Raw genomic sequence first — 12,981 nt, forward strand, 5'->3', positions numbered from 1 at the left:
ACCTTCTGTGTTCTTCCAAGTATATTTCTTAGACTTAACTTATCCCACAGTGACCTCCCTTTTATTCTGAAATTCACTTAAAACCCATCATTATGATCTATGAGCTAAAGGGTCTCCACTTTTAAAGCGAGTAGTCCCCTGGATTGGTTTACGTGCCTATATATGAAAGTTATGAATGTGAAAATATTAACTTAGTTTCAGAGCTGCGGTTTTCTTTCCTTTTATATTTCATTTTTCCACAGAACCTGAAGCAATACATGCTGTGGACATCTACTGAATACACGTGAAATTCCTGTCGAACGAGGGAATCAAAAATCGTACACACTGGCTGGCAAATGGAGGAGAGGCTGAAGTGGTTTCTTAGGGAAAGACACTGGAGACACCACTGCAGGTCCAAGTGCCTATGCTGATTCTCTTGGAGGTGGAAACAGGGTGGGGGGGGTGTAGCAAAGGAGTCGGCTGCTGATGTAAAGCTTGTCTTTTCTCCTGGTCTCTTTTGATGAGCTGTGCGCCATGGGCTATTAGGCCCCCAAATATTTTGGGTTAGATACAATAGCTCAGTGCACATAATTCCCATTTGGCAGAGAGGGCTTTAGGCTTTATTACGTCTGAAATAGTACGGAGCACATCACTTTGACTTTGATTTTTTTACAATGTATTCAAGATGAACAGAGATTCCAGTGAATTTGATTCATATCGCCAGTTCATTTATTAGTGGGCATGATGATGAAACCATAAATCTGTCGCCCAGGTGGCACTAATGGACTCCTTCCTGAGCTCCCTCAGCAATGAGGGTGAGACTCAAGTGGAATGGACCCTGCTCCTTTACCTCAGGAAGTGCACGGCTGCCTGGGTCGTGGGAGATGGTGTCCTTGTTGGTGACTGATGCATCCTTGGAAGGAGAACTCCCCTGCCCTGCAGTTCCCAGCATTTTTATTTTACTCTCACCCACATCTCAGTCTTACTTTCCTATAGTTACTGAGTGTCTCCGGTAGCATCTTCTTCTAGCATCAATAGAGAAATAGAAATAGCAAATAGAATTATGATTGATACAGAGATCTTTCAATTTTTAATATATTAGCCTTAAAAGAATCTATCGCAGAAATCCTGAGCCTGGATAGGAGTGCCTATGTGACATTAAATGATCAGCAGTCACCAACACAAGGCTACAACATCAGCATCATGGGTCAGGTGGTGGAGGTGGACATTAATGATTTTAGAAGAGGTTATTTATTATGGATGAAGTAAATGCCCTGGAGCAGACGTGTATTTCGCTAGGAGGGTGCATAACAGGGGGAGCTGATAAGTCTGGGAGGGATGAGGGTATGGGAGAGGAGTAAAAGGTTCTCTGAGGAAGTGACATCGCAGCTGACTGGGGAAGTGTGAGCAGAAGAAAGGAGTTAGTGAGGTAAGGACAGGTGGGTTCCTAATGGGGATGGGGCTCTCAAGCAAAGAAAACCACATATTTATAAGTAGGAAGTCACTTAGCTCTTCAGAGAAATGACACGGGGATCAGGAGCCTTGAATATGGCAAGAAAGAAAAGGAGGATTGTAAGACTGGGTGGAAACGTTGGTCATATCATGAAAGTTCTTGTCAGTAAAAATAAGGACTTTGGATTTTAAGAATAGTGAGAGGCTCTGCTTTTATGATGTGATATGTTTCAAAGATTACTCGGATTGGAAAGCGGGAAGAGTGGAAACAGGAGGCCAGTTAGGAAGCATTAATAATTCTTCTAGAGAGAGGGATGATGGTACTTGAGCCAGAACTATGATGGAGAAAAGAGGACAGATTTGAGACAGACGTGGAGGTCAAACATGGCGGCTGTTTTCTAGTAGAGTTGTCCGTCAAGGACAAGTGGGGGAATGGCTCTGTCATTTCCTGAAAGGGAAATGGCAGAAGAGAAGCAAGTGAGATTGAGTTCCAGTTGCTTGCGGTGGATGTGAGAGGAAGGTGCTGTGGATTGCACAGAGAGCCCCAGGGGACAGGGAAGTGAGGCTGGCCACCTTTGTTCTAGTTTCTATAGTGGGGATCGGCTGAGCATGTCTTTGCATGCCCCAAACACACAGACCAACAAAAATAAAAATTTCCCGTACACAAATGTGGCTTCAGAAACACTGTGAACAGTGTGACTCCACGAGGGTTTGTGAGGGCCAGCAAGGTTGGAAGTCACATACCCAAATGTCTCACCTTGTGCCTTTTAAGGGTTTTACTCTTTCACCAAGACTCTTCTCAGTGGAAGCTGCCTCAGTTCCCACCTTTCCTTCCACAAGCCTACCTCCACCTGACCTTGTCCCCACCCCATCTTCCACAACAAATTACCCGTGGTCACCCCTAGGGCCTCCATTCAGTTCTTTCAGCCAAATAAAGATCTATCTTGGAAGCTACCTGCCAAAGGATGATGGGGGTGAGAAGGACAGGGGGATCATGAATAATAACTATTTTTTGTGCAAACGAACGTGTTAGCCACATGCGTATGGTATTCCCATCTGTAAGAGTGGAACCTCAGTGCAGAAAAACTCAGTACTGGAGGAAGAGGCATTATAGGAGCTAATGTCTGCAGTGGACGAGAGAAGAAGGTGCTGTGGATTGCACAGAGAGCCCCAGGGGACAGGGAAGTGAGCCTGTAACTTGAGAGGCAGGAGGAAAACCCAGAGGCTGGAGAACCCAGAAACCAAGTGTCCAGAGGCTTAAGAGAATCTATTGTCAACTTCTCAAATCTGTTGGAAGCTCATTTGCATATTCAAAAAATGTAAATGATCCCATTAAAAAAAAAGTCTGCTATCTATACTTTCAGCCAACGGAAAATTGGCAGTCCCTAACGTGTGTACCAAGCTTTGCCAAGAATTTCTTTTCTTCTTTTCTTCTTCTTCTCTTCTTTTTTTTTACTGGCAAAGAATTGTTTTAATTTTGACATAGTAAATATAGATTGTAAATAAGAACAAGGCAAACAATGCATCAGATGAGTAGGCAAAGTAATAATCACTAAATAGAACATGAATGACTAATAAACATAAGAAAAACCCTCAGCCACATGCTGTGAATTTCTTTTGCCTGAATGCAGAAACATCAGTGCTACTTTTTCTTTTTTCTCTTTGTGGAACAGGGATTGGTAATATGAGCAGAGAATCCTAGTTGCACATTTCCTAGCAATTCTGAGATGGAAGGTTGTTGACCTTCCAAAGTTTTAAAATTGAAAGGTGGCCCAACAGCAAAAAATAACTGCTTCAGATACAAATGGGTAACTTCGGTAGGTCTGCACGGGGTGGCACAAGAATCCATGCCATGAGAGGAAACACGGGATTCTCAACAGAAGAAATGCTTTTGAGTCGAGACAAAGCAAGCTGAATATGACTCTTGCAAACATTTTCGGGCTTTGGGAAGGAAAATACAGACAATTAATTAAACCTTGTATTAAAATGAGCATTTACCATGCTGTTTTGCTTTGCTTCCTCTTAGTGAAGAATGCAATCTCCCTTCGTCACTCACCTGGGCCCTTCCCCTATAAACATTTTTCTGACTTCCTGCCCTCTGTTATCCAAGAGGAGAATGTTGATGAATGGAGTTATATCCTTTATCTCAGTATCTCTTCAACAGCACAGCAGATTGTGTCTTGCCTTCCCCATTCCCCTTCCAAATCTTATCATTGGGAATTTATGGCAGTTGCCTCTGAGGAGTGGTCTCTAGTGATGACAGGCACAGGCGTGGGGACATGCCCCTGGGAGTTATGCCCCGCGCCACAGTCTTGACTAACTTGGATCCAGCTTGAGGCAAAACTGAAAACCACGGAATATAACCCAGGCATGCATTCAAAAGGATGCACTTTCTCTTTGCTCCCCACAATAATTCCATCTGGGCAGCTAGCATTTGCTTTGCTACACCTGTGAGATTGGGAGATGATTAAACATTTTAATTCTTTCTCTGTTGGACGTTGAAATTCACAACCCATTCACCGGCGCTTCCCCTCAGCTTACTGCCCGTGTGCTTGGGACTCGGGATCAGAATAGTAATTTGTGGATTATGAGAGTCAGGCTGCTCAGGGTTGCTTTTCAGGCATTCCCCAGGGCTTTCTTAAAAAATCTTACTTGAGCTTTTCTAGACAGGGCCAAGGAAAGCAGTGAGACATTCTGCTGTTTGGGTGAAGCAAAGCGAGGAGGAAGGAAGGTGAGAAGAATGGCCGTGGACTGTCTCTTTGGCTGATTCTGTTTGCCCTTTTCAAAGAAAGGTGGTGTCAATCGAGCTTCCTTCTGCCAGTGAGATTCTGACAGTTGACCACACGCTGTGCATCCTGCTTTATCATGATAAAGAAACAGGTAGCTTTAAATGGACGCCTGTGACGATTTGTCAGGCATGTGGCAGGTGATCAGCCCCATTGAGAAAGGACCCTAATGTCATTGCCATGCTGAGTCTGTTCAAGGAATGTGAAATGTGGATTGTGGCACAGAGGCAGCTGACGGTAAATCAGATTTGATTTCCCCTCTGAGGGCGCAAAGTGAACCTTGTCGTTATCAGGAAGAGAAATGAAATCTTTAAATATTGCTCAATGTTTTGTCATCTCTGCCTGTCGGGGTGATTTAACATAAAATTTCCCCAAAGTAGGAAGTGCAGGTATTATTTCATTTCATTTCAAAGATAAACTTCACAGTTTTTCCCTATAAATTACTTGAAAAGCCCCCAATTTGCAATTGTGGAGGTAACTTAAGATCAATGGTGTTTTAAAGTAAAATATTATTAGTAAGAAATGTGCTTTGTGTTTTGTCCCTTGCCAATAGCCCGCAGTCCCCAAATGGGTTGATTTCCTAGTGTTTATGAGAAAATATCAGAAGGGCCATGAGAAGTTGCTTATAAATGCTTTGAGTTAACTGAAGAGTTTACTCACTGATGTTTTGACTGTGTATTTCTTCTATGACCTGTGTGTACCTATTTTTATGTTTTAAACTCCTGTTGCTTTTTATCTTTTCTTCCATTCTACTTAGTTAATGGTAATAAGACTTTGCAGACAGTTGCAAAATTTCTATTACCCTTAAGATCTAAAATGCCATTTCAAAGAAAAAAAATGCTTTTCTTTCTTCTTATTATTGGTATATGAATAATGCATCCCCACAACAGAGAAAAATGGAGATATTAAGCACAACAAACAACCCCTGTGACCCAGAGACAACCCATGTTAACATTCCTGAGCGTGTCTCTGTGGAGTTTATACACGAGTATCTTTTATTTAACATGGGATCATTCATTCTCAACTGCAAAGTGTTGGAGAATGAAGCTTTGAAAATCTTTGTTCTTTGGTCTGAATATTCAAATGCATTTATTTGCAAGCTCTATTCAATGTTTTATTGCAGAAGGAATACATGTCTTTTCTTCCTTTCCACTAAAGAAAGAATAAGAGGAATGGACTGACTGCCAAATATAATCTAAGCTATTCAGGTTAAGTCTGAAGAACACTTTCTTGATATTGTTATTAGTTACTGAAAATGCCTCATTGGTCTTTGATACTTCACCACTTTCAGCATAATGCCAGGCAACAGTTATCCTATTTGTTGGCTGTCTGGCAGACTTAAGTGACAGGTAGCAGTATGTTATTCCTAAATCCCTAATTAGTGATGCGCTAGGTTAGAGCAGACTAACCAACAACCTAGGACCCAAGATAGTGTCATAGCTGGAGAATGAAGTAATTATAGACAACAGAATAGTAAATTCTGAAAACGAGTAAAGCTGATGAATGCTTTATTTCTGCCCCATATTACTCCATCTCCATAAACTCTGTTTGGAAGGAAGCAGACATTGGAATTCTCATGGAAAGTTCAAGTTATGATTGACTGGGGATATTCCAGCGTTATCATTTTCCACTCATAGTAAACTAATGAGTTAAGTACTCTTATTATGTTATTATGACAGACTCAGTAAGAGTGAAGCTAGCATCTGCTGTGTATCAGGCATTTACTACATACAAGAATACAGGCAAAAATCCTAGCCTGCTAGAGCTTATGTTCTAGTATGGGAGATGGAAAACCAATGAAGTTAATATGCAAATCATACTGAATGAGGGCTGGGGGTATAGCTCAGTTGGTAGAGTGTTTGCCTCACATGCATGCACAAAACCCACAGTTCAATCCCAGCACCACAAATACACACACACATACGTATTATGTATATGTGTATATACATACACACACACACACACACACACACACACACACACACACACATATATATATATATATATATATATATATATATATATAGAGAGAGAGAGAGAGAGAGAGAGAATGTAAGAAGACGCAAAATAAAGAGAGAAGAAGGTAGATATTGGCTGACATGGATTCACAGGAAAGAATACTTTCTGTGGTTCATTAATTATTTTTTCAGGCAAACAATCAAGACTGAAGAAATGTCCTAGAAAACAAAGGATGGACGATCCTAACTAAGGAAATTAGAGAAGTTTATTTTTTGAAGAAATGAAAGCACTTTTACTTGGCCCCTGTTGAAAGGCAATCATCGGAGTCAGCTTTAGATTCTCCTTTACTTCTAGCATGTGTCAACAAGCTCATGGAGTACTCAAAACACCCGAAGACCAGCAGATGTTTGAGATGTATTTATTTTGTCAAAATGTCAACTTGAGTTATTTTTCATCTTGTGATTCCGTGGCCCCACCTTCTGCACTCTGCCCCACTCTCCCTCCATCTCAATCCTTCCTCAAGTTTTCCCTCCTAATGTAGCCAAGCTCAGAAGAAATTTCCTTTTGGAGAAAGTGGTTCATGTAGAGTGCATCGGTCTGTCAAGAGTTAATATAATTTTAAGAGAAAAGACATCATGGAAATATCAGGGTGAAGAAAAATATTGTTATAATCCTAAGCCAGAAGATGATCATTCCAGAGAAGCAGGATCAGTGGGATGGGCAGATAGATGACAGAGAAAGAGAGAGAGAGAGAGAAAGAGGTAGGTGATAGAAAGCAAGGTAGCTAGAACGGTGTTGGAGGGAGAGATGGAGGAAGACAGATTTATTACAAAGAATTGGCTCACCCAACTGTGGGATTGCAGACTTCTGGACTCCACCGAGCAGGCAATAAGGAGGTGCTCATGGGCGAGTTCCAGCACCTGGGCATGGGCAGGAGCTGCCCTCCAAAGAAGAGATTCTCATCTGGTGGAAATTCAGACTTGCTTTTAAATTTTTTTTTTCCAGCTGATTGAACAAGCCCTCTCAGATTATACAGAATAATTTAGTTCACTTCAAGTCCACTGATTATGGGCTTTAATTACATTTGCAGGTTCGCTTGAAAGGAACATTTAGAATAGTGCTCGATTGAATGAATGGGGGTTAGAGTCTAGCTAAATTGACACATCCAAAACAAAATTCACCTTACAAATGTGAGTTTTGAGAATCTTTGTTGGAATATGTATAGCAAGCTCCTGAAATATATAACTTTCCTTTTAGGGATTTTAACATTTAAAACAATTACGTTTTATGTCAATATGAAAATTATGTTTTTGTCTTTTCAGCTGCCTGCCTATTTCAGGAGCATAAGAAATTCATTTCCAAATGTAATGATAAATTAACCCATGTCTCTGCATATGTCTTTCAAACTCGTTTCATGTTAAAAATAAGGCAAAACAAAACCCAACTATCTGTTATGAATGTGCTGTGTTAGGTACTCACTGAAGAGCAAACTACTCCTTTCCTCATCCTTGCAAATAAACTCCTGTTGGTCTTTATTTATTTTATTGTATTTCTTTGATGGTGGTGGGGGTGGACAGGCATTGTCCCCAGCCCTGGCAGATAAGATCAGTCAAAACCAAGCATGAAGATTTTTTTTTGCTTGTATTTGGTACAGGGCTGGTCATATGATTCAGTTTTAGCCAAGGGGGTAAATATGGATATTAATGGAAGCTTTTCAGATGATTTACTGCCTTTATAAAAAATAGGCACCAAAGAATAAAGCCGTTTTTCTCCAGCCCTCTCCCTTCTTAAGAACACTGTGGAAAGTTTCTGTGATGCTTAAAGCTCTGCAGCTGATACACGGTCACGTATGCATGCACTGTTGGCACTTTGTAGATGGCAGAGCAGAAAGAAAGAGTGGTGTCCCATGGATACCGTCGAGCTACTGAACCTGCTGTACTTAACTGCAGACTTGAAAAATATGAGTCATATTATAGTGCCAGAAAATGAGGAAATGCTCAAAACAAACCCCCCTCACAATGATAAAGATATGTCAAAGGGATAGTGGAGCCAAATGAAAGATCTGTGAATGGCTGACATTGGAAAATAAGAGCCACAAAATAAATGAAACAGCATTGGGTTATAATCCTAAATATAAAATAAATAATTGTGAATCCATATTCATATAAATAAATCATTAAATGAATAAATAAATGGAGAAGTCTAGACAAATTTCCCTTGTAGAAGAATTCTAGATAGTTTGTGTAGATACCCCCAAGGAAGTGGAACGGAACTCCTGGTCCTTAAATATGGATTGTGCATAGTGGTTTCCTTCTGAAGAGTAGAAAAAGAAGTTGACAAAAGTAACTTTATAGCAGAAATCCCCGAGGTATCAGTTTTCTACAGATGCTGCAACAAATGTCACCAACATACTTCTGTAAAACCGTAAAATAACTATCTTACAATTTTGGGGTTAAATATCGATCTATCAACTATCTAACATTGGGCTAAAATCAAAGTGTTGGAAGGACATGGACAGGGCCTCATGCCCTTTTGGAAGCTTCTGGAAGCCATCCACACTCCTTGGCTGGTGGCCCCTCCTCCACCTTCCAAGCTATCAGCAACAGCCCAGTTCTCACATCCCACCACCTGAGAACTGCGCCCTTGTCTTACACACTTTCCTCTGCCTTTGATCATCTTGGGCCCACACTGGTAATTTAAGGGTAACCTTCCTCCCGAACATGAGTCATTTAGAAAATTTAATTCCATCTGCAATCTTAAATTTCCTCTGTCATGTAACCTGACATACCCACAGGTTCCAGGGAGGTTGCCAATATTTGAGAGGGTGGAACTGAAGATTCTCTCCACCACTTCTAGCAGACGCTACCTCACGCAGGTGATGGAGCTCACAGTGAGTGGAAAGTCACGTCGATGTGTCATGCACACTTGAGGTGGAATGAGAGTGTGTCTTTACCCCTGTGGTTTTCCTCCTCAAACTCATAACTCCAGTCTATTCATGAGGAAAATACAAGATGGATCTCTGTTGCAGAATATTCTACAAAATACCTAAGCAATACTACTCAAAAGTATCAAGGGTCATTGTGATAGGAATGTGGGTGGCCCATAGAAGCTTGAAGTGACAAAGGCAGATTGTTCTCTAGAGCCAGCAGAAAGAAGAAGGGAAACAAACAAGCAAAGAAGTCCTGCTACCTTGGTTTAATGCCATTTAGTCCTGTAGCCGACTTATGACCCAAAGAATTGGAAGGTCATAAATTTATGTTATTTTAAGCCACGATTTTTTGCAACAATATTTTACTGTAGCAAAAGAAAACTAATACTGTTATCAAAAAGAAAAACAATCTAAGAAACCATCACAGCCCAAAGGAGTCTTAACCACTAAATTAATGAAGCATCTGGGATGAGATCCTGGAACAGAAAATAGAAGATTATAAAAACTAAGAACTATGGACTTTAGTTGTTGATAATGTATCAATATAAGTTCTTTAATCATGGCTGATGTACCATAATAATGGCTACATTAGTAATAGGAAAAGTTGGATGTGAGGTACATGGGGGCTCCTTATTTATGTTTTTTTTTCTGTAAACTGAAGTTATACCACCAATAAAACATTCAACAAAAATCAAAATAAAAAATGAGTGTCCTAGGATATAAACCACTATTCATATGGTTGTTTCAGTGTTTGAAGGTGAGAGTATCCTTAGATTCTCAGCTAATTATTGAGCGTCTACTATGTGCAGGAGTTACATAGGGAATATGAGAGGTCCCTTAAGGAATTCAGGTTCTAATTGAGAAGGCAACATGTTTGTGAGTTGCTGTAATTTACTGAGAAAGCAGTAAGTGTTTAAAGCCATATGGCTGAAGTTCAAAGGACTTTTTGGATATGAAAAAATGAACGTTCACTTGGGCACCTTGTGAAGAATGCAGCATTTTAAATTCTTTTCTAAAAATAACCAGGGCTTATTTATAACCTACTTGAAGACAAGAAGAAGACTGAGAAGCCCAAAGCATAACAAAGATGTAGAAAAAGAAGGTTTTAGCAGGATGTACGACGTAGAATTTAAGTGCTTTGAGGACTGGATTTACGTCCATCTTCCCAGTCACTATATCCTCATTGCTTCCAACAAAACATCCCGTAGAAGACATGTTGTCTGTGAAATTCCAACTTCCTTTCAAAATCTAGACTCACCTGTTTCTTTGATTCCGTGTTTCTTCAGGTTTCTGGAAATAACTCCTCCAAGTCACTTACTGTGCTATCTGGAAGGTGATAAATGCTGCTGTTGAAATTAACACGTTAGATGTACAAGTCTAGTTAGAAATCAGTTTTCCTCAGGACTTTGAAGACTAGTCAGTCATCTTCTAGTGTCAGTGCCTTTTTGATTTATGACCCCTTCTTCTCAACATGACCCTTATCCCTGGGAGATTTCAGGATCTTCTTAAAATTCCATGATGTTCAGTGACCTCTGTGTACATTTCTTCCTCATTTTCCGGGTATTTCTCTTTCTGTTCTCTTTTCTGGCGATGGTTTCTTTCCCGTTTGAATTTCCAACACTTCCACAGAATACAAAATATCTTATGCCCTTCATCTGCTTATACTATTTATTTTCTGAAATAGCTTTACATATTTTAGGTCATAAGTTGATAGTGAATTAGTTTGGGCAATAGCAGATTTTTTTTTTTAAAAAAGGTAAAACTCCTAGTCTCGTTTTATGGATATAATCTGTTACCTTTCTAAGAATATTAATTATAGCTTTGGGGAAACTTTATAACTGAGTTGGTTTTCCCATTGGTTTTATTTAGCCTTTCATGTTCTCAAATGTCTAGTGATCCTTAACTGCCATTCAGTCTAATTTAAAGTCCTGTACCCCTGGGTGAGACATCTCTGTAGGGTGAACAGATGGAATGGAGTTCCCACTGTTTTCAGAGGAACCCCCAAATGGCAAATGTCGAGGTCTTTTATTTTAAGCCAGCTCAGGGGAAAATCTTCCAATCTCCAATATTCTCCCCCGGAGTACTGCTTTAGTTTGAATTTTGAATGTCCCCCAAAGGCTCGCATGTTGAAGGGTTGGTCCCCAGCCCATGGTGCTATTGGGAGGCGTGGAACTGAAGAGAAACCAGGTGGAGGAAGTTATGTCATTGGGAGAATGTCCTTGAAGAGGGTATTGGGACTCTGAGCCCTCTCTCTCTCTCTCTCTCTCTCTCTCTCTCTCTCTCTCTCTCTCTCTCTCTTTTTCACTTTCTGGCTGCCAGAGGGTGAACAGGCCTCCTCTGCCACCTAACGTACTATGTTTCCACAAACCCAAGTGACAAGAACGAAAGGCTTTCAGACAGACTGCAAGCCAAAATAAACCTTTCTGCCTTTTAAGTTTGTTGTCTCAGGTATTTTGTCACCTAATGGAAAGTTGACCAATAAGGATACAAACCCAGGTGTTCTTTTCTGTGAGCATGCAGGGGAATTGGAATTATCACTCTTTGTATACTTCAACTTAATCTTCCCATTTTAGGATAGAGCCAGACTTAGCCTTCATGTGCAAGATCTCACAGAGAACTAGGACTTTTCAGATTCAGTTTTCCCAGGGAGTAAACTTCGCTTCCTGTAGGAATAGAGAAAGATATGGGAGGAATTTGGGACTAGAAATTGTTCATTACACAGTTCCAGAATCTCTTATCAAAACCCCTTCTGGCCAGATGTGTTTGATAATTCAAATTCTCTTTTAAATTTTAGAAAGTAATAAGGTGCAAAAATAGATATATTACCTAGAGGAATCTGCAGCAGCCTCCTTAATCAAACACATTGACTCTTTTGCAGTCGAACATGGATATTCTCACTAAGAGGGCATGAATAAAGACTAAAATTAGCTTTACATATTTTAGGTCATAAATTGATAGTGAATTAGTTTGGGCAATAGCAAATTTTGCTGCCAAAGGAGTTTTTTTTTTAACAACAACAACAACAACAAAAACCCTTTACATTTCAACTCCTAAATACTGTCTTTAGGAGTTGCAAGAAAAGGGTTACTGAACCTTTATCTCTCTCTCTGGCCTTGAAGATGACAATGCTTCTATGCCCCAGATTCCCTGGAAGTCTCCAGTAGGAATCCACATGTGTCTTACTGACCTCTCCCTTGGCCAGCTTAGCATTGTCATGAAGTCGGTCACTGCTTGTCCACAGGCTTTCCACCTTGCTAACTCTGCCTTACATGTCTCTCTGTCTTCGTCTCTTCTTCCATAATGTTTGAACACACAGATCTTTCCCTGTTGTATTCCTTAACTGCTTTTTTTTTAGTGGAATTTGAGGAATGAGCAGAGGTAATGGGATGCATCCAACCTGTCACGTTTAACTCACCTGCCCAGGGGAACGGAAGCCTGAGATCTAGATAAAAATGGTTTGCTGAGTTGATGGAATTCCATAGTTCTAGAATCACCTCTCAGTTCATTAACAAGGGCGAGTTATAGGTCAAAGAGTAAAAGGCAGTGATTGTAGGCTCATTAGTACTCCTGGGCTTCAGTGGGCCGAACGTGGCTCCTCCAGCCCCTCTTCCTCCCGTCCTCAGACATGGCTACCTCTGAGTCACCAGCAACTGTGATTATTGGTTTATATGGGGGTGAGTGTTGGGGTTATTGCCTTGTATGGCAAAAAATGTGATGAACTAAAGTATCTTGAGGAAAGAGTTTGTCCTGGATTGTCCTAAGTGAGCTCTAGACAAGGAAGTTTGAAGTTGGACCCATGAGAGAGGGTGATGTAAAGAAGGAACTCAAAGACTTTAAGGAAAGACGAAGGAAGGCCAAGGGCCAGCAGCAGCTGGA

General features: G+C 40.6%; 1 long non-coding RNA gene across 1 annotated transcript in view; it reads left to right on the top strand.

Annotated features, from left to right (window-relative positions):
- The window catches only part of LOC120892592 (uncharacterized), a 49,070-nt gene that overhangs the window by 15,901 nt on the left and 20,188 nt on the right, over nt 1–12,981 (top strand). The window contains exon 5 of the long non-coding RNA XR_005737350.2: nt 243–4,162. This is a non-coding gene — a long non-coding RNA (uncharacterized LOC120892592). The remainder of the gene's footprint in view (nt 1–242; nt 4,163–12,981) is intronic.

This window comes from Ictidomys tridecemlineatus, chromosome 9 (genome assembly GCF_052094955.1).
Source record: "Ictidomys tridecemlineatus isolate mIctTri1 chromosome 9, mIctTri1.hap1, whole genome shotgun sequence".
In the NCBI taxonomy this organism is placed as follows: domain Eukaryota; kingdom Metazoa; phylum Chordata; class Mammalia; order Rodentia; family Sciuridae; genus Ictidomys; species Ictidomys tridecemlineatus.